Here is a 17033-nt window from a genome sequence, read left to right as displayed (position 1 = left end):
CTCTACTAAACCAGTATCTTAGAGGAGCCAAAAATTTAAGGCCTCCTAAAAGGTCACCAATACCTGCATGGGACTTCAATTATGTGTTGGAAAAGCTTACCCTGCCTCCATTTGAACCAGCTGCTACTGCTGATATAAAGTTCTTATCATGGAAAACAGCTCTGCTACTAGTAATTACTTCAGCAAGAAGAGTCTCAGAGCTACAGGCCCTCATGGCTGTGGAGCCTTTTATCATATTTTACCCAGACAAGGTGTCTCAAAGGACAAATCCTACATTTATGCCTAAGGTGGTTTCCAGTGTGGCTCTTAACCAAACTATTCATCTGCCAGCCTTTTATCCAAATCTGCAGAACAAGGGGTAGAGACTTCTGCATTCCTTGGAGGTACACAGACAGCTAAGATTCTATTTAAGCAGGACTAAAGCTCTAAGAAAAACTGAGCAATTACTAGTGGCATATGCTGCAGGATCAGAAGGAAAGGCTATTTCAAAGCAGACTATTTCAAAGTGGATAAGCCACTACATTCGTTTCTGCTACTTACACCATGATAAACATGTGCCCAAGGGCATTAGGTCTCATTCCACCAGAGCTGCAGCTACTTCAGCAGCCTTTCTCAGAGGAGTACCAACCAAAGACATTCTAGAGGCTGCTACTTGGAGTTCTGTTCACACCTTTACAAAGCATTATCATTTGCCTCTCTACTCGAAGTCCAGGGCAGGCTTTGTCACTGCAGTTCTGCAGGGCTTTATAGCCGCACCTAATGCTGTTTAGCTCCAGCCACCCAACCATAGCTTTGGGATTCTACCCAAATGTAATGACTGCAACAGTGAAAAAGAACAAAGTACAGTTGTGTGCACTTACCATAAATGTAGATGTTCGAGTGTATTCACTGTTGCAGTCCAGGTTACCCTCCCGTCATCCCCCTTTCATTCTGGAGCATCTTTCCTTCACTATCTTCTACAACCTATGTGGTGTATTTGCTTGTAGATGAATATAAAGTTTATATTGATGTATGTATGCATATATATATATATATATATATATATATATATATATATATATATATATATTATGCTACCTTTTTGGGGGCATCTGACATCTGGGGCAAGAAAAACTAAAGAAAATGGCGTTGGCTGTATATTTTATATCCCTGACATCATGGAAGAGGAGACAGCAACCGACGCAGGACCCAAGACTTTGGAATTCAGGCCGACTGAGGGCAACCTGCCAGCAGATTACCCAAATATAATGACTGCAACAGTGAATACACACTAACATCTACATTTATGGTAAGTGTATACAACTGTACTTTCTCTCTCTGGCTTTAGCAGAGAACAGGACGCCTGGTATCTCTGGTTCTTATGTTTCTATTAGCCCTGTGCAAAACAGACCTATCTTATTCCTCACTGAAGATGCATGTTTCAACCATCACAGTGTGTCTGCCACTTTGTTCCCACTTGCCATTTAAGCTGTCCTTAAAGGGGATGCTGCATTTGGGACCACAAAAAAAAGGGAAATTGCTCTACCATGGGACCTAATTTTTGTTCTGAAAAAGCTCGCCTTGCCTACTTTTGAACCGTCTCGGTCTGTCTCTGTCAAACTTCTGCATTAGAAAACTGCACTGATGGCACTTACATCTGTTAAAAGGATTTTAGAGATGCAGGCCCTTATGTGTAGCGTTACGTCTCTAATTTATCACAAGTACAGACTTACACTAAGGGCTTACCCTTCAGTCATACCCTAAGGTGCTTACAGGAGTTGTCCCTGAAACAGGTGTTCGTGTTTGCTGTTGTTTTTTTTTTTTTTTTTTTTTTCCTGTCATCCCAGAATAAGGGAGCAAGAATCCTTCCCTAAGTAGATATGTGCAGACAACTAAGATTTTTACTTGGACAGAATAAAGCACATCAGGAAATCTGATCAGTTATTCGTGTATTTGCTAAGGAAAGGTTTTGCAAGACAGTTAGTAAACAAGTGTCAAAAATGAATAACTCATTACATTTACTGTTATTCCTTTTATTGTAAGATAATTCTGGGTCACATTAGAGCCCATTATATAAGGACCACTGCAGCTATCATTACCTTCCTGAGAGGGATTAGTGCACTGTCTGTTTTGGAGGCAGCAACTTGGTCTTCTGCACACACATTTTCCAAACATTATAACCTGAGGAGTGTCTACAAGGCCAGGGCAGGCTTTGCCATGACTGTTTTGCAGGGCTTGTTGTCTCCTGACGTTTCCCAAAGCCAGCTATCCTCTTGTCATTTCCAAGAGTTAGTACTGCAACAGTAGATTACGATGTTCATAGTACAGTTACCATAATTGTACATATTCAAGTATATCCAGCATTTCAGTAGAAATTCACTACCACCATCCCCTCTTATTTATTGATTGATTTGTTGATGTGTTGGTGGGGTCTCCCCCCGTTAGTCACCTTCCCTTCTCAGAGTTTATCAGCAGCCTGCAGAGGCAATTTTGGGGAGCCTCTTGTTAGGGCTCGTACCCCTGGGGACTGGTTCCTCCAGTATGGGTTGTGCTCTGGCACCTTTGTTCTGAGTTCCTTTAACAACGAGACAAGAAATATCAGAAGAATTGCATCATCCAATGTGCCTTCGTCTTACCAATGTCATGTCCACATAGGAAGAATCTGCCTGGTCAAGAAGAGAGAAGGATGAAGAATGTTAGAACTCAGTCTTGCCATTTGGCTTCTTCAGTCAGAAATCACAAATTTCTGTATTGCAACATTACTGAAATGTCTGCAATTATTGGAAGTTCCTAATTTATCTGTTTTCTTAAGTCTTTGAGAACATGATAGTGCAGTTGATGAGAGCCTGAAAAGTGGAGTTCTTATGGACAGGAATTCGATCATCACTGTCAAGTTAGTGAAACGCATTCATAGAGATTTGAGAAGAATGGGTGGGGGTGAACATCAAGTGCAGTTCGACTTGTGCCAGTGAAGGCTTCAGTCAAATGACTTCAGTTTGCAGCTTTTGAATAATTAAGGTAGAGGTAATACATTAGGGAAGATGAAAAAAATGTGCAACTGTGCAAGCATGCTGGGATACAGGACAGGGAGAAAAGAGTAGCTATATAACAAACGTAGCTTCTTGTCACCAGGCTTTTTGAGTAGGAAAATTAGTACCATCGAGTACTACATTGTCTCCTTAATGTAAGAGGTTGGATGTTTTGATGGTAACGTGACCACATTTGAACTAGTGAGTACTCTGTACCAGTTGTGTCTTGCTCATTTGGATAGTTAAGTACAAAACGTAGAAACTCCCTGAAGCACAGCACGACAATGAGAAGCTGAGCTTTTATTAAATAAAATGTTCATTGTCGTGCTTTGCCTCGGAGTTTCTACGTTTGGATTTTGATTTTTGTGCTGTTCTAAGGCACTTTACCCTTACTTATTGATTTGCTACAGGTATAGTTGAAGTACAGCTGTATGTGAAGTAAAACTGTTTCTTAACTTAAGCGATGTTTTTCTTCTTATGAGATGATTCCCACTCTGGGTATGTAAAGTACAGTACAGATGCTACGCCCTTTGTATGGCATATTTAAATTTTTCACCTTTCTCCATGTAAACCTTGTTACACTTGATGATATATCACATTAATCTTCTCCAGGAATTTGTCTTGCTGACCCCTATACCAAATTGTAATAACTGTATCTGTGCAATTGATTCTGCCACAGTAGTGGTCATAAAATATGATGATTTCTGGGGATGTAGGCTTACTTGTATCTTTGTGGGATCAAAGTATGATAAAACAAGCAAAGGCAACCGATAAAACATAAAAAGTAATAGAAGTGCAGTAGGTAGAACATAGTGATAAAACTGGAACAAGTAGAAGTGCAAAAGCAAACGGATTAATATGGTGAATTAAACAAATGCATTTTAAGGGATTTATTTGAAGCCACAGATCACCAGACCCTCCTGAAACCACCTTGGCTATAAATTCCAGTTTGCAAATGTTGAAAGCAAAGGTCCAGTGAAAGATTCAAACTGTACCCTTAGAACCACTAGTACCCCCAATGGTAGATAAGTAGAGGGAGCATGCAGAACATTAGGGCATCAGCAATTCTTTTGGGGTGAGGGGCAAGTCAGCAAGTGCTAATTAAGGCTGTAAGATTATAGATTATATTACATAGAATAGGCACTCGATGATAGCTTAAGAGACCTGGTTTAATATGATAACATTATGTCTTATTTTGTAACCAGGCAGCAGAGTTTTACATAAGCTACAAGTAGTAATGTTCATGGTCCATTATTTCTCACATAATTGCACTCATCCTCTGCAATTCTTTGGCTTTCTGCATTGCTCTCTGACATTCCTTGAGCCTCGATAACTTCTTGGTGGCAATCCTTGATGTGACCCTTCACTGGTTGGGCTTCTGGCTCTTCATAAGTTTAAGCCTGATGATTCCTCACCAATAAGAACTGGATTGTAAGGCGTCTGTGTGAGACATGGACAGAAGTTGGGAACTATCATTAGATGGTGGTTATTATAGCAATAACCCATGCCTGGGTGTGGGTAATGCTGGATTTACCCACGGTTGGTGTGGTTTGGTCACGAGGGCGAAGCCGTTCTGCGTTCTGTATGCTTTTATTAGGCAACAGTTGAGGCTGAGGTTTACTGCCAGGCTTCAGAAGACTACTGATAAATAATTTGATGTTTTGGAGCTGTTTGTGATAAGTATGTTGTAGACCAGTATATTAATCTTTCTTTGTACTTTGTGTTACACTCCTATCTTTGTTTTGTAGTTGTCTGTTTAATTGTAAGTTGTTCTAAGTTTTGTTTTGATGTCATTGTTCCCAAGCTTTTGTCTGTCTTCTGCAGTAGTTGCTTTATTTCCATAGTGAGCCAGTGTCCGGGTATGGATTTGTTTTTCCTGTGGTGGAGCTAGGGAGTCTAGCATGTCAAAGGTTTTGTTAAAAGTGAGCCAGTTCATGTAGCTGCAAGAACTTTAGTGTTTACCAACTACAGTCTTTTAGGATAGAGCTGAATGCGTGTTTATATTTTCCCCTTCAGGGACCACTTCGTACAGGAGGTGCTGAACATCCTGCTAAAGGCCAGTAAGTCAAATACCAGGAAGACCTTTGTGGATGAATGACGGATGGTCTGTGTTTAGTAAATGTGTAAGGAATTCTTATAAATTGCAGCTGTAGAAGTTACAATCCTACAGTGTTTAGCCAATCAGTTTCAGTATGCACTCAAAAAGCTACAGCTTTCTGCTTTTGCAACCTGCCTTCCTTTGGAGATTCCTTGTGAGTTCATTCTGCAGTCAGGCAGTTCTTGAATGGTGTTCTGCATGTCAACCCTCCCCTTCTTTTCCTCTTTGAAACCTCAGTTTTATGATAAAAAAAGTTGGCTGTGGCTTCTTTTGAACCATGATGATCCTTGAACCATGATGGTCTGTAAATGTTTGAGCTAGAAAGTAATCTTTCTTGTAGTGTTATGTCTACCATGCAAATATGTGAGCTGCAGGCCCTTGTATGCAAAACATCCTATCATTTCTTTCATAAGAATGGAGTAGCATTAGGACCAATATCTCCTTCCATCCTGATGCTAAAAGTAGTCTCAGTATTGTCTTTGAATCAACCAATACAGCTGTCAGCACAAACAAGGAGAATAGGGGGAAGGGTCTTGTGGTGCTTCAGGAAGGAAGGCCTCTTCTTCAGTCAGTTCCATTTCATATCATTAAAAGTGATGAAAATTTGACGTTTAAGTGAAAATTGCCAAGTGGTATTTTGACAAGTAGCTTAGTTTTTGTGTTCAGTTTTTAGTTGATGACTGAAAATGTTGAGAAGGATCAATTGTATCCAAACTTGTTGGATGCTTTTACTAATCGCATGCTGCAGAGGACATTTGAAAAGTTGAAGTGAGAGATCCAGGTACACTTGTGGATATATGATTTGATAAATTCCATTTAGAACACCAGAAACATTGGTAGAACTATGTACAAGGACCAAATGACTTAAGTATGAACAGTGTTTGGCCTCATAGAGGGGTTCCCAGTGGGGAGTGGGTGTACACCAGGGTTCAGCTCTGTGCCCACTGCTGTTCATACTGGTGATGGACTGCATTAGCAAACAGGTCAGGGGGACAGATCAACAAAGTTGCTGTATGCAGATGATGTGGCATTACAGGCAGACTCTGAGCTAGAACTTCAGCAAAGGATAGGAGAATGGAATACAAAACTGAAGGCACATGGGATGAAACTAAGCACAGATAAGATGGTGTTAATGGCAGCAAATTGGCGAAATCAGAAGAAGCTGAGAAGAGATAGAAGGGAAAATAGTGGAACAGGTAAACAGCTTCAAGTATCTAGGAGGGGTGGTTGAGGAGAAGGGAAGTCTGAATGAAGAAGTCAAAACTAGAATCAGAGGGGGTGCAGCCAACTGGCATAGAGTGTCAGATGTAGTCTATGACAGAAGAATGCCAATCAAGCTGAAATGTAAGGTGTACAAGCTAGTGGTGCAACCACTACTACTGTATGGTACAGAAACCTGGGCAGTAAAGGCAGAACAGTTGAAGAAGCGGAGGTGATGGACATTAAGTGCCTGAGAATGGTGGTAAGATGCACACTGTGGGACAGACTAAATGAGGACATAAGAGCAGAAGCCAAAGTAGATCCATTTGCAGAAAAGGTCAAAGAGAACAGATTACAGTGGTTTGGACACGTGCAGAAAAGCAGAAGACAAGCTGGTGAGGAAGATTTGGGACAGACAGGAAGAAGGTAAGAGGAAGCAAGGACATCCAGCAAAGATGTGGATGGATTGTATGAAAGAAGATCTGGGACAGTCCGGCATGAGTGTTGAAGAAGGCAGGAGTGTGGCACTGAATCATGAGAGCTGGTGACAGTTAACACGATACCCCAACCCCACATAGAAAAAAAATGGGAAAAAGGGGGCTGATGATGATGATGATGATGATGATTTGGAACTCTAGAAAATTACCAGTAAAATGGATGATTTCTTTTAGACTATGTTGGAGCAGAGGAACTTTTGTACTGATGTTATCTTGGCTCTTCTGCACAAGTCCAGAAGCAAACAGCCATTTCTTGGATACACATACCAAAATGTTAGTTATCCATAAACTGGTTGACTTGGAGGGCAAGGCTCGAAAGAGGAATTTATGAATTGTCGAAATACCTGAAGGGAGAAAAAGGACACAATTAACAAATGTAAAATGCAATTAGGATGTATTCTCTGTGCTTGTGCCAAATATTTGGGGACTCTATCCCTGCCAATGTAAAGACCATCACTACTTCAGAAACTTCTGGTTGGAACTTTAAAAAACAAACTTGTCCAAGCAGACTCGAGCAAAGTTTTTCAGAATATATCCATCTCATAATTCATAAGCCACCAAACATTTGCATTACTGTAAACAATATTCCAAGTTAGTGCCACACAGGACCAGCTGCCTTCTTCCGATCAGCACCTGCACATAGGTTACTCAGTAATGTTTGCCTAAGATACGATCGACTAACTACATCAGTGTTTATAACCCTAGCTGTAAACCTTGTTCTCTGGTTGTAGTACACATCCCTGCTTCCACTGTTCTGTACTTTAAGCTACTTACACTGCTTTAACTTTCCTTTCTCACCATTTCTAACTTTTTGACTCTCTGACTCCTTCAACCGCCCATCTCATTTATGTTCTTTCACAGACTACCTTTAATAATGACTGTTGCTTTATTTGAGTCTCTGTGCTTATTGAAAATAATTTGTGTAGCCTTCTATGTCAAAGGGTTTTGTTTAGCGTAAATAACTTACACAGACTGTTACGTTTTTAATTATTATAAATTTCTGTACTTGCAGTGTGCAGACGGTCCTGTGAGTTAAGTGTTCTACCCAGTCAGTAAATTGATTATCTGGACTATATGGATGAGGAATTGTTGACATTGCAGGTTTTTGTTAAAAATGCCTTTATTGAGAAGGCATATAGACTCCCTCAATCAGGATCAGAAAAGTCCATGGGTACTCTCGTGTTGTATTCATTCAGTTTGAAACCTGTTATAAAAAGGGGCAAGTGTTAGAGCAGCCTTGGTTGCCATGCAAGAAATATACAGCAAAAGGCAAAACTGTTTTATTTTACCGTAATTTAATCTTGGCAAATGCAGTGAGAGAGTGTTGGCAAAAGACACCCATTAAAATTAATGCATCTTGCAATGCTTAATGGTTTTTTTTCTACATGGAATGAAGTTTTTTTCGGATTTGTTGAAGGCTTTAGATGGAGTTTGCAAGTTTTAGAAGGGTATGTTGGTGAGGAGTCAGATATTTTGGCCAACCTGAAATGAGACCTGTAGAAGTTGTTTCCATGTTTTTGCATGAGAATGCCTTTTGATTAGGAGGAACTGCATTTGATGATGGTGCTTCAGGTCATTAGTATCTGCTAGTTCCAGTAACAGGATTTGCCTGCAGTAGCAGGAAGACTATATAAGCAAGTAGTGGACCTCTGTTACTGAAACTGGTTCAGTAACATTGTTTAGCATGTATATGCGGTACTTGAGTTACCAAGAATGAATCTGTGACTTGAACTGTTCCACTTGTGTGCATTTTGTTGCATGTGTTTTTCTTACCATGCAAGTGACTGCAGTTCTCTGAACAAAATAAGGTTTACATGCATGAGCTGAAAGGTTTATTAATGTGTTGTGTTAATTTTATGGAGAAGGTATCCGTGTATTATTTGTCAATGCAAATATACAAGAAGTGTCTTACCTTTCATATTATGATTATAAGTTGGAGTTTTGGAGGTTTATAACAACATAGTATTTTGATTGAATAGCTGAACAGTTTATTAATAAATTAGTGCTAGAGCAAGATGAAATTCATACAATTGTGTGTTTGGCACTACAGATGTAAGAACAAGTTACCAGCTTTTGGGTACTGTAGCTGGGTAACAGGTACTCCTGCCAAGGTGTTTCTTGCTGCCCCCATGAGCAGAGATGAAGTGTGGGTTATATTCAGCTGACAAAATTTTGAAATCTTGTGGAATGGAATTGCTCATCTGTAAGATATTGTGTTCTGTGAGAAGTGGTCTACTAAATTTGGCAGTGTTCCTTATTTTAGCATTTAAGTCCATTTTAGTACGACAGGGATTTACAAGTGTAAGTTGTTGCTGAAGGTCTTGGGTGTCAGTGTGACTTGTCAGTGACTCCCAGATTATAGTTTGAAAGCTAAAAGTGTGGGCAGTATTGAATATTTTTTACAAGTATCTCCCTGGCTGCATACGTTACCATGTGTATTGTGTTATGGTGTTAAGTATATGGTGATTTGCATGAAATATCCACTGAAGCAGTCTGCATGACATCAGTTAGGAACATACTGCCTTTTGATTATTGGATATTAATGTAAGCTGTGAAATATCATATCTGTTTTAATTTCACAGTAATGGGGTGACAATGTTACGAGTGTCATCATGTGGCAAGGACATGGTAGTAGAAACTGTCATGAAACTTATTTTAAACACCACACAGAGTGTGAATTAGCAAATCATGCCTTTGTTTCTAGTCAGTCATACCCTCAGCCTTCCTGTCTTGTGTTCCACTCATTCAAAACCACGTCCGAAATTGTATGAAAATGCAGTTACAGAAAAACTACGCCAACAAAGTAAAGGTACAATGCACAGCGCCTGAGGTATGCATAGTTGGTTGTTTTAGTTATCATAGATATTTGCAATATATGGAGGTGTTAATGGTGTTTTATGTTATAGTTATAGATATTTGCAATATATGGAGGTGTTAATGGTGTTTTATGTTATTTTTGGAAAAAGTTACTTTTGACTGTATAATATACATGTGCCTGGTCAAGGCACCAGTATCCAAAATGATATGTTTCAGAAATACTGGGTGAGCAAATGGGTGTAACTAAAGAAATTATTTTTTCCTTTTTTTGAGTTGGGGTGCAGGATCTGAATTGACTAAGACATAGTAAGGCCTTGTTAAGTTTATTTCTGCTGGCTGCCAAAAAAGCAATTACTAGAAAATGTAAATCCAAGTTTAAACCAACTGTATTTGGAGTAGTGGTAGTGTGGCCGAGCGGTCTAAGGTGCTGGATTTAGGCTCCAGTCTCTCTGGAGGCGTGGATTCGAATCCCACCACTGCCAAATGCATTTTTCCAGGGAATTGTTATGGCTAGGCTTGCATAGGCCTTAGGGCAGATAGCCTAGTACCAACCTATGAACCTATATATTGTGGAAATAAATTTCCAGGGAATTGTTATGGCTAGGCTTGCATAGGCCTTAGGGCCTATAGCCCAGTACCAACCTATGAACCTATTGAATATTGTAACCAAGATAAAAGAACTCGGAGTGGACCCTCTAGAAAAGGGTAGGAGCACTTTACATGGAAAATAAATGGAAGTTGTGGGAACAATGTAAACAGAATAATGTTTTGGAGGAGGAGTGAGGTTTAAGGGAAGGTGGGAACTGCTCAATTTATGTAATGCTGAATTGGCGGTAAATGTACAAAAGAATGTATGTGACGTATAATGTTTGCAGCTGAAAATATGTTAATATGGTTTGTTTTCTTTTGTATAAATGTATGATCTGATGTTGGCTTCATTTGCTCTTCAACCTGTGGGTTCGAATCCGAGGATCGGATCTGACTCTGCCTCTTACTAAAGCTTCAGGATCTGAAATCTGAGCTCCTCCCCTACCCACAGTACTCTTCTCATCCAAATCCCCAAGATCTTGTTTACAGAGCTTTAAGCATCGGGATTTGTTTGTCTGGGTTCCTAGGGGGTTTCTGTGAGTTTTTCACAAGCTTGTATATTGTATTAACATTTCTTTCTCCTTTCTATCAGTATTTCTTTATATAGTGCATCTTTGCGTCAGATTTTTTTTTGTCACTTGGGCTTTGTAGTCTCTTTCCTTTAGACATCCCGATCCCTTCCTATCCCTTTCTAGCTGTATTCGTTTCTTGTCTTTGTAAAAAAAAAAAAAAAAAAAAGATTTACCTAGTTTTAGTTAAGTTGGTAGATTCTTTCTCTTTTGAATCTTTTCCTTGTTGTGTTTGTGTGGTGGTTTGTTTTTTGGACTGAGTATGGCTGATCCCAAACCTACGTGTTTCAAAAAATGTGTGTCTTGTGAGCAAAAGATTCCACACTCAGATGCCCACTCTGGGTGTGTGGTATGTCTTGGGGTTGCCCACATGGACTCGTCATGCAGTATTTGTGCTGGGTTTAACCAGAGAGCTTTGATTGATAGGAGGAACAAATTGGTCCTAAAAGCTTCTTCATCTGCCACACAGTCTACTTCAGGGGCTCCCACAGTCATCCAGGCCTTCCCTCAACACCAGAGCTGCAGTCTCTTCCCAGAGCCGGTGACATCTAGGCCTAAGTCCTTTCTTCTGCAACCCCCAAGACCAGTTTCCAGGCCTGCCTCTGTTGCTTCCTCCGCTAGATCCTCTTACAGCCTTTCAGAAGCTGAGGTTGACAACATGATAGTAAAATTTCTCAAGGCACAAATCCAGCTGGGGATCGAGCCTGCTCCATCCCTCTCTGGATCTGTGAGCAATATTCCTGCCTTTGCTCCAATATCTCCTCCTTGATCTGACTACCGGTTTTGGAGTTATTGGATCTGAGCTTTCCTGGAGTGAGACGTTGGAGCCAACAGATATGGTTACCTCGACTCCGGTCTCCCTGACTCACCTGGCTCCGACCGTTTTGGAGCAGAATAGCTGTAGGAGAGTTAGCTTTGGCATTGGTTCTGAGGGGTTGACATCAACCATGAAGTTTTCAGAGCTGTCTCTTCCCTCGTGGTCTTGGCACTTGATAGCTCAGCTATCTGGGGGTGGTAGGGATTTGTGGAGCTTCCCCACTGACAGCTTCGGCTCCATTCTGTTGACTGCATGAGTGGTCTCTGAATCCTTCAGTGGCAAATAAGATCTTCCAGACAAAAATAAACAAAACATAGGTTCCTGACCCAGAGACTCCCCAGACTCTAGAATCGACTGCCCATACATGTCAAGCAGAGTACCTCTTTGGCCATCCTCTTCAAAAGGAACCTTGATGATTGGATGGGAGAAAGGAAATTCACCCCAGGGATCACATCAGTCGCCCTGCTAGACAGGGGTCCAGGGAAGTAAATAGTGTGGGAAGAAATAGCCAGGGAATTGTTATGGCTAGGCTTCTATAGGCCCTAGGGCCAATAGCCTAGTACCAACTTGTGAACCTACGGGGTCAACCTTGTTGTGATCTCTTTGTCTCCCTCCAAAACCAAGTCCAGTGAGTTTTTTACCCTGATCCCACCTCGGGGATAGTCACCAGGAGACGCAGTAGTCTATACTTGAGCCTCCCCAGTCTACTTTATGCCTGTCCTCCTCTTCCCGTCATTCCCAAGTTTCTGCAAAAAAACTCAGAGGTCGAAGTGCCAAAGTGATCTTCATTGCTCCTTTTTCACCCTGACAAGTTTGGTTTCCCTTCCTTTGTTCTGTCCACCGTGGACTCTAGATCCCTCTCCAGATCTGTTCTCCTATCCCTTGGGACATTTCTGTTTGGACCTTCTGAACCTGAAACTAAATGCTTGGTTATTCCAGTTCCATTGATGACTAGAACTCCCATGCTTTCTTCTCCCGTTAGAAAAATTTTGATTGCAGTACATAAACCATCCACAAGGAAATTATACAATAGCAAGCAAGAGAGGTGTTCTCCATTTGGGCTCATCTGAACAGTCTGGACCCTTTTACAGCTCTGGTTCCTGCCATTTTAGATTTTCTGTCTTCTGTTTTTCATAATGGAGCTAGTTTTTCTGTGTTGAAAGGGCAATTGGTGGCCATTTCCAGTTTGCACGTTGGGGAAAAATTATTTTTCTCCAGGCTCATCTAAGTTGTGCAAGGCCTTTTTGGAAGGTAATTTTTCTCCTTCACCCTCCTATTAAGGAACCCGTTGCTCCCTTGGATCTCACCTTGGTTTTACAAGCTTTAGTCCCCATTTGGGCCTTCAGCTAAGGTTGATTTAAAGTTTCTGACCTGGAAAACCATTTTCTTGGTGGCCCCTACCTCATCCAAAAGAGTATCTGAATTACAGGCTTTGTCTTGTAAGCCCCCATAGTTGTTTTTTCACAAGGGCAGAGTTACTAACCCTTCCTTTTTGCCCAAGGTTCCTTCTGAGGCTAACATAGACCAAGTTATTAATCTGCCGGTCTTTTTTTCTAATTTTCAAAGCAGAGGAGAGTGTCTGCTTCATATGCTGGATGTATACAGACACCTTTGCTTCTGTTTGGCTAGACTAAACTTTTCAGAACATCGTATCAGCTTTTTGTTTTCTTTTCTAAGACCAAATTGGGTAAACCAGTTTCCAAGGTGACCTTGGCTGACTGGATTACTAGTTGCATTAAGCTTGCTTACTCCACAAGGGGCATCCTCTTGCCGTATTGTATTAAGGCTCATTCTACTAGGTCTGTTTCCACCTCTTCAGCATTTTGGTCGAAACTTCCCATTAATGTCAGTTGCGCAGCGGCTACCTGATCAAACCACCATACTTTTGTATCTCATTACAAATTAGACATTATTTCCATGAGCACAGCCTTCTTTGGTTATGCTGTGCTCCAGAATATCCATCCATGAGGGCCTACCAAGTTCTTCTGTAGCTGGGAACTCTGTCCCACAGATTGAAGAACAAATGAAGGCAACAACATTAGATAAAGAAGTTATGTACTCACCATAACGTTTCGTCTGAGATGCTGCCTCTCGTTTGCTCTTCAACTTTCCCTCCCTCCATTCCCCCTACCTTCTGAAGGACCTAACAGAGTTCATTACTGTTTGAGCTCCTGAAGTATTAATTCCTGACTTTCCCTGTTGCCTTTACGTGATTTCTTTCTACTTGTATAATTAGATGATACATAGAAGTGCAGCAAACTCGATCTGAGGGATTTGGAGGAGAATGCATTATTTGTAGGGGAGGAGCTCAGATTTTGGATCCTGAAGCTTTAGTGTGCAGTCAAGTTGGATCTGATTCTCTGATCCGAACCCACAGGTTGAAGAGCAAATGAGAGGCAACAACTCAGATGGAACGTTATAGTGAGTACATAACTTATTTTTTGTGTATGTCTTAATTGATAATTCAATAAATGTATTAAAAATAAAAAAAATATGTTATGTTACATGTTGCTGTGTAACTGTGAAGTGGAGGGTAGGGTTGCAGGAGTGTCTGTGAATTCATTTTTAGTGGTGGTTGAGAACAGGAAAAGTAACACCCTAGCCTTTCTTATGTATTACATTATGTGACAAAGAAGTGCTTCCTTGGTTCCTCATATCAAACTACATTGCTCTGATGTCTTCTGCTGTGTATTTACTCAAACGTCTTAGCTGTATCCTATGTATTTAAAGGAGAACTGCACCCACAGACTCAAAAAAACATGTTTATTTCATCGTGTTTTGATTTTTCTTATATTTTAACACTACTCTGGGACTATTTACATTTCTTTAAATATTTTATATGTAATTTCAGAGTCTGACCACATGGGGTCTAGCATCTGTGACTGCACTAATTTTGCATGCATGCACTGCTTTCTTTCAGTCATCAGTTTTAACTAACATTTCTTGCTGTTCAATGATTACTTCAAACACAAACAGTGGTAATGCCACAGAACAGAGTTTCAAAGTGCTTTTTTCTGCTTCTTCTTTTTAGAGGTTAATTTGCAGTCTTTTGTGATGGGTGAGTTGTAGTTCTTTAACTCATCTCCCTTCTCCTTCCCACTTCACCTCCCTAGCTGTCAAAGTGCAAAAGGTAATTTGAGCTGCTTACTGCTGTACAGCTAGCAGCAGGAGACTTGACTCATGGACTGTTTCCTTGTTCTAGCCTTTTCTTTTTGACAGTGTGAGACACATTTTTGCTAAACCACATCCTCCTCCTGTCCTGAAATTGCAATCCATGCTCAATAGTACTTATAAACGCACTGATGTTATGTGGTCCAGTCTCGCCTACATTCTTACTCACGGGTTGGCTCCGACTCGGCCAACATTTTATTTTCTAGCACAAAGTCTCTAATTGACTGGGCTAAACCGGTATCCCATGTTGCACTGCTCCATAGCCCCAGATCTCGTTTGCCACTCTTGTAGCTAGGACGTGGTCTCGCTTGGCTGTGGCTAAGTACCTTTTAAAACTTCTTTTTCTCTCAGAAAATTGTGTTTTTTTTCAAACAAAAGCTATTTTAATAGCTATTTTCCTGTTTGTTCTGAATTTGTTGTGAGAGTGTTTTTGGGTATCCCTTCTGTTCCGGCGGACTAGGCCCGTTTAAATTAGAGGACCTAGTCCTCCTTGTTTTGTGTAAAGTTATTTTTGTTTCTTTGTCTGGGTAGAGAGTAGTTCTTTTTCCTTATTTTAGTGTGTGCGTAGATTCCCAAAGAACCATTTAAGTTAGAGATTCTTTGGCTGTTGTTGTGACAGTAGTTTCCCGGCTAGGTTCCTGTTGCTTGTGTTTTGTTTTTTGGTGTACCAACCTCTGTTAAAATGTCTAAGGATCAAAAGGAACATAAACCTTCGGGTTTTAAGAAATGTTCCAAATGTAACTACAAGATGTCCATTACTGATGGACATTCCGTTTGTATATACTGCCTAGGGGCAATTCATTTACAAGAGTCCTGTAGTTTTTGTCATGCTTTCAGTCCGAGGGTGCTACAGGAAAGGAAAAACAAACTTATACTGAAGGGTCTCCTAAAACCTTCTTTTGAGGAGTCTTTAGACTCTTCCTCGAGTACTCAGTCTAAGACTTCGAAGGCGAAGAAGAGATCTCCAGCTCCGTCTGTCTCCACAGAGCCTCCGGAGAAGACTTCTAAACTGGATTCTACCCCCTCGGCTCCTCTGTCCTCGGGGCCGCAGGAGGTATCTGTTGTGCTGGAATCGACCTGGCTCCAATTCTATTGGAACCCATTCGGAGCCGGTCACCCAGTGTTAGGCATGGGTCTCCAGACAAGAATTCCCAATCTCCATCTCTTTCCTCCAAATCCTCCAGGCTTTCTGATTTGGATGTGGATAGGGTGGTTCAGAGGCTCCTGCAGTCGCTGGTGTTGGTGTTGTGTCGGCTCTGATACCCCTCAAGGGTTTAGCGGTGCTGACGTTGGCTCCAACCATGTTGGCTCCGTCCTCTGATTTCGGAACTCGAGTTTCCTCTGTCGGGGCTGAGGGGGATACTTCTGGACTCCTGTCTGTTCCGAGCCTCCCTCTCGGTGCATCGGCTCGGGGAACCCGGACTCCAGTCGTGGCCTCGGAGGCCGGTCGGTCCTCGGATTCGGGGGGACCCGCCTTCGAGGCCATGAGGAGCGCACTGGCCAGATCTTCAGTTACATCACTTGGATCAGTCATTCTGTCCCCTTCTACCCCGGCTAGAGCCTCTGTTGCCCCCCCTATCAGTAGATGGTGGAGACCAAAAGTCTGGAGATACTCCATGAGCGGTCCCCAACTTTCTGAGGGCCCCTCGGAGTCTGTGCCTGAGGAGCCCCCAAGAAAGAAGTTGTGCAAGAGGAAGCACATAGACTCCCAGGACGAGTCTCTCACTTCTGTTACCGACCTCGAGGAGTCAGAGGGGTCCCCCAAGTCATCCTCCGATGACGTCTCTTTCTCCGACATCCTGGAGATTTTGAGGCAGAGAGGCGACTGGCCGTCCAAGACCCCCTCTGAGGAGGAGTCTGTATTCCTCAAGGTTTTTGGTGCTCAACCCTCCGCCTCCTGGGTGTCTCCACCCTTCGACGAGCTCCTGGATTTAATTTTTCGAAGGGCGTGGGAGAATCCTGATTCAGAGGAGCCGGTACCCAGACGACCTAATAAGTTTCTTTCAGCTCCCCCAGGGAAGGAGTTCCTGTACAAAGGGGTTTCTGTAGATGCCATGGTGGTGGCGGCGGCCACTCAGCAGGAAGTAGAAGAGTCTTCTTCCTCTGTCCATCCTCCTAACAAGGAGTCCAGGAGTATGGACAGGTACGGACAGGTACGGGAAGTGTACCCTTTCGTCTGCAACCTTCACCCTACGGTCGCTGAATTACCTTTGTCATTTTACTCGGCTCCAGAGAGATCTCCTTAAGGAGTTAGGAGATACTCTAACA

The 17033-nt window shown here is 41.8% G+C and overlaps 1 protein-coding gene and 1 non-coding gene across 6 annotated transcripts in view; both read left to right on the top strand.

Moving 5' to 3' along the window:
- The window catches only part of RIOX2 (ribosomal oxygenase 2), a 456423-nt gene that overhangs the window by 215102 nt on the left and 224288 nt on the right, over window positions 1-17033 (top strand). The gene's annotated exons all lie outside the window — the stretch shown is intronic.
- Window positions 10021-10102, top strand: TRNAL-UAG. Its single transcript has one exon. It is a non-coding gene; the product is annotated as a tRNA-Leu (tRNA).

The sequence above is a fragment of the Protopterus annectens genome, chromosome 5.part0 (assembly GCF_019279795.1).
Source record: "Protopterus annectens isolate FY-2018-M chromosome 5.part0, PAN1.0, whole genome shotgun sequence".
Classification (NCBI taxonomy): Eukaryota; Metazoa; Chordata; order Ceratodontiformes; family Protopteridae; genus Protopterus; species Protopterus annectens.
Note: the sequence above shows the minus strand (reverse complement) of the source record. Positions and strands in the feature narration are given on the sequence as shown.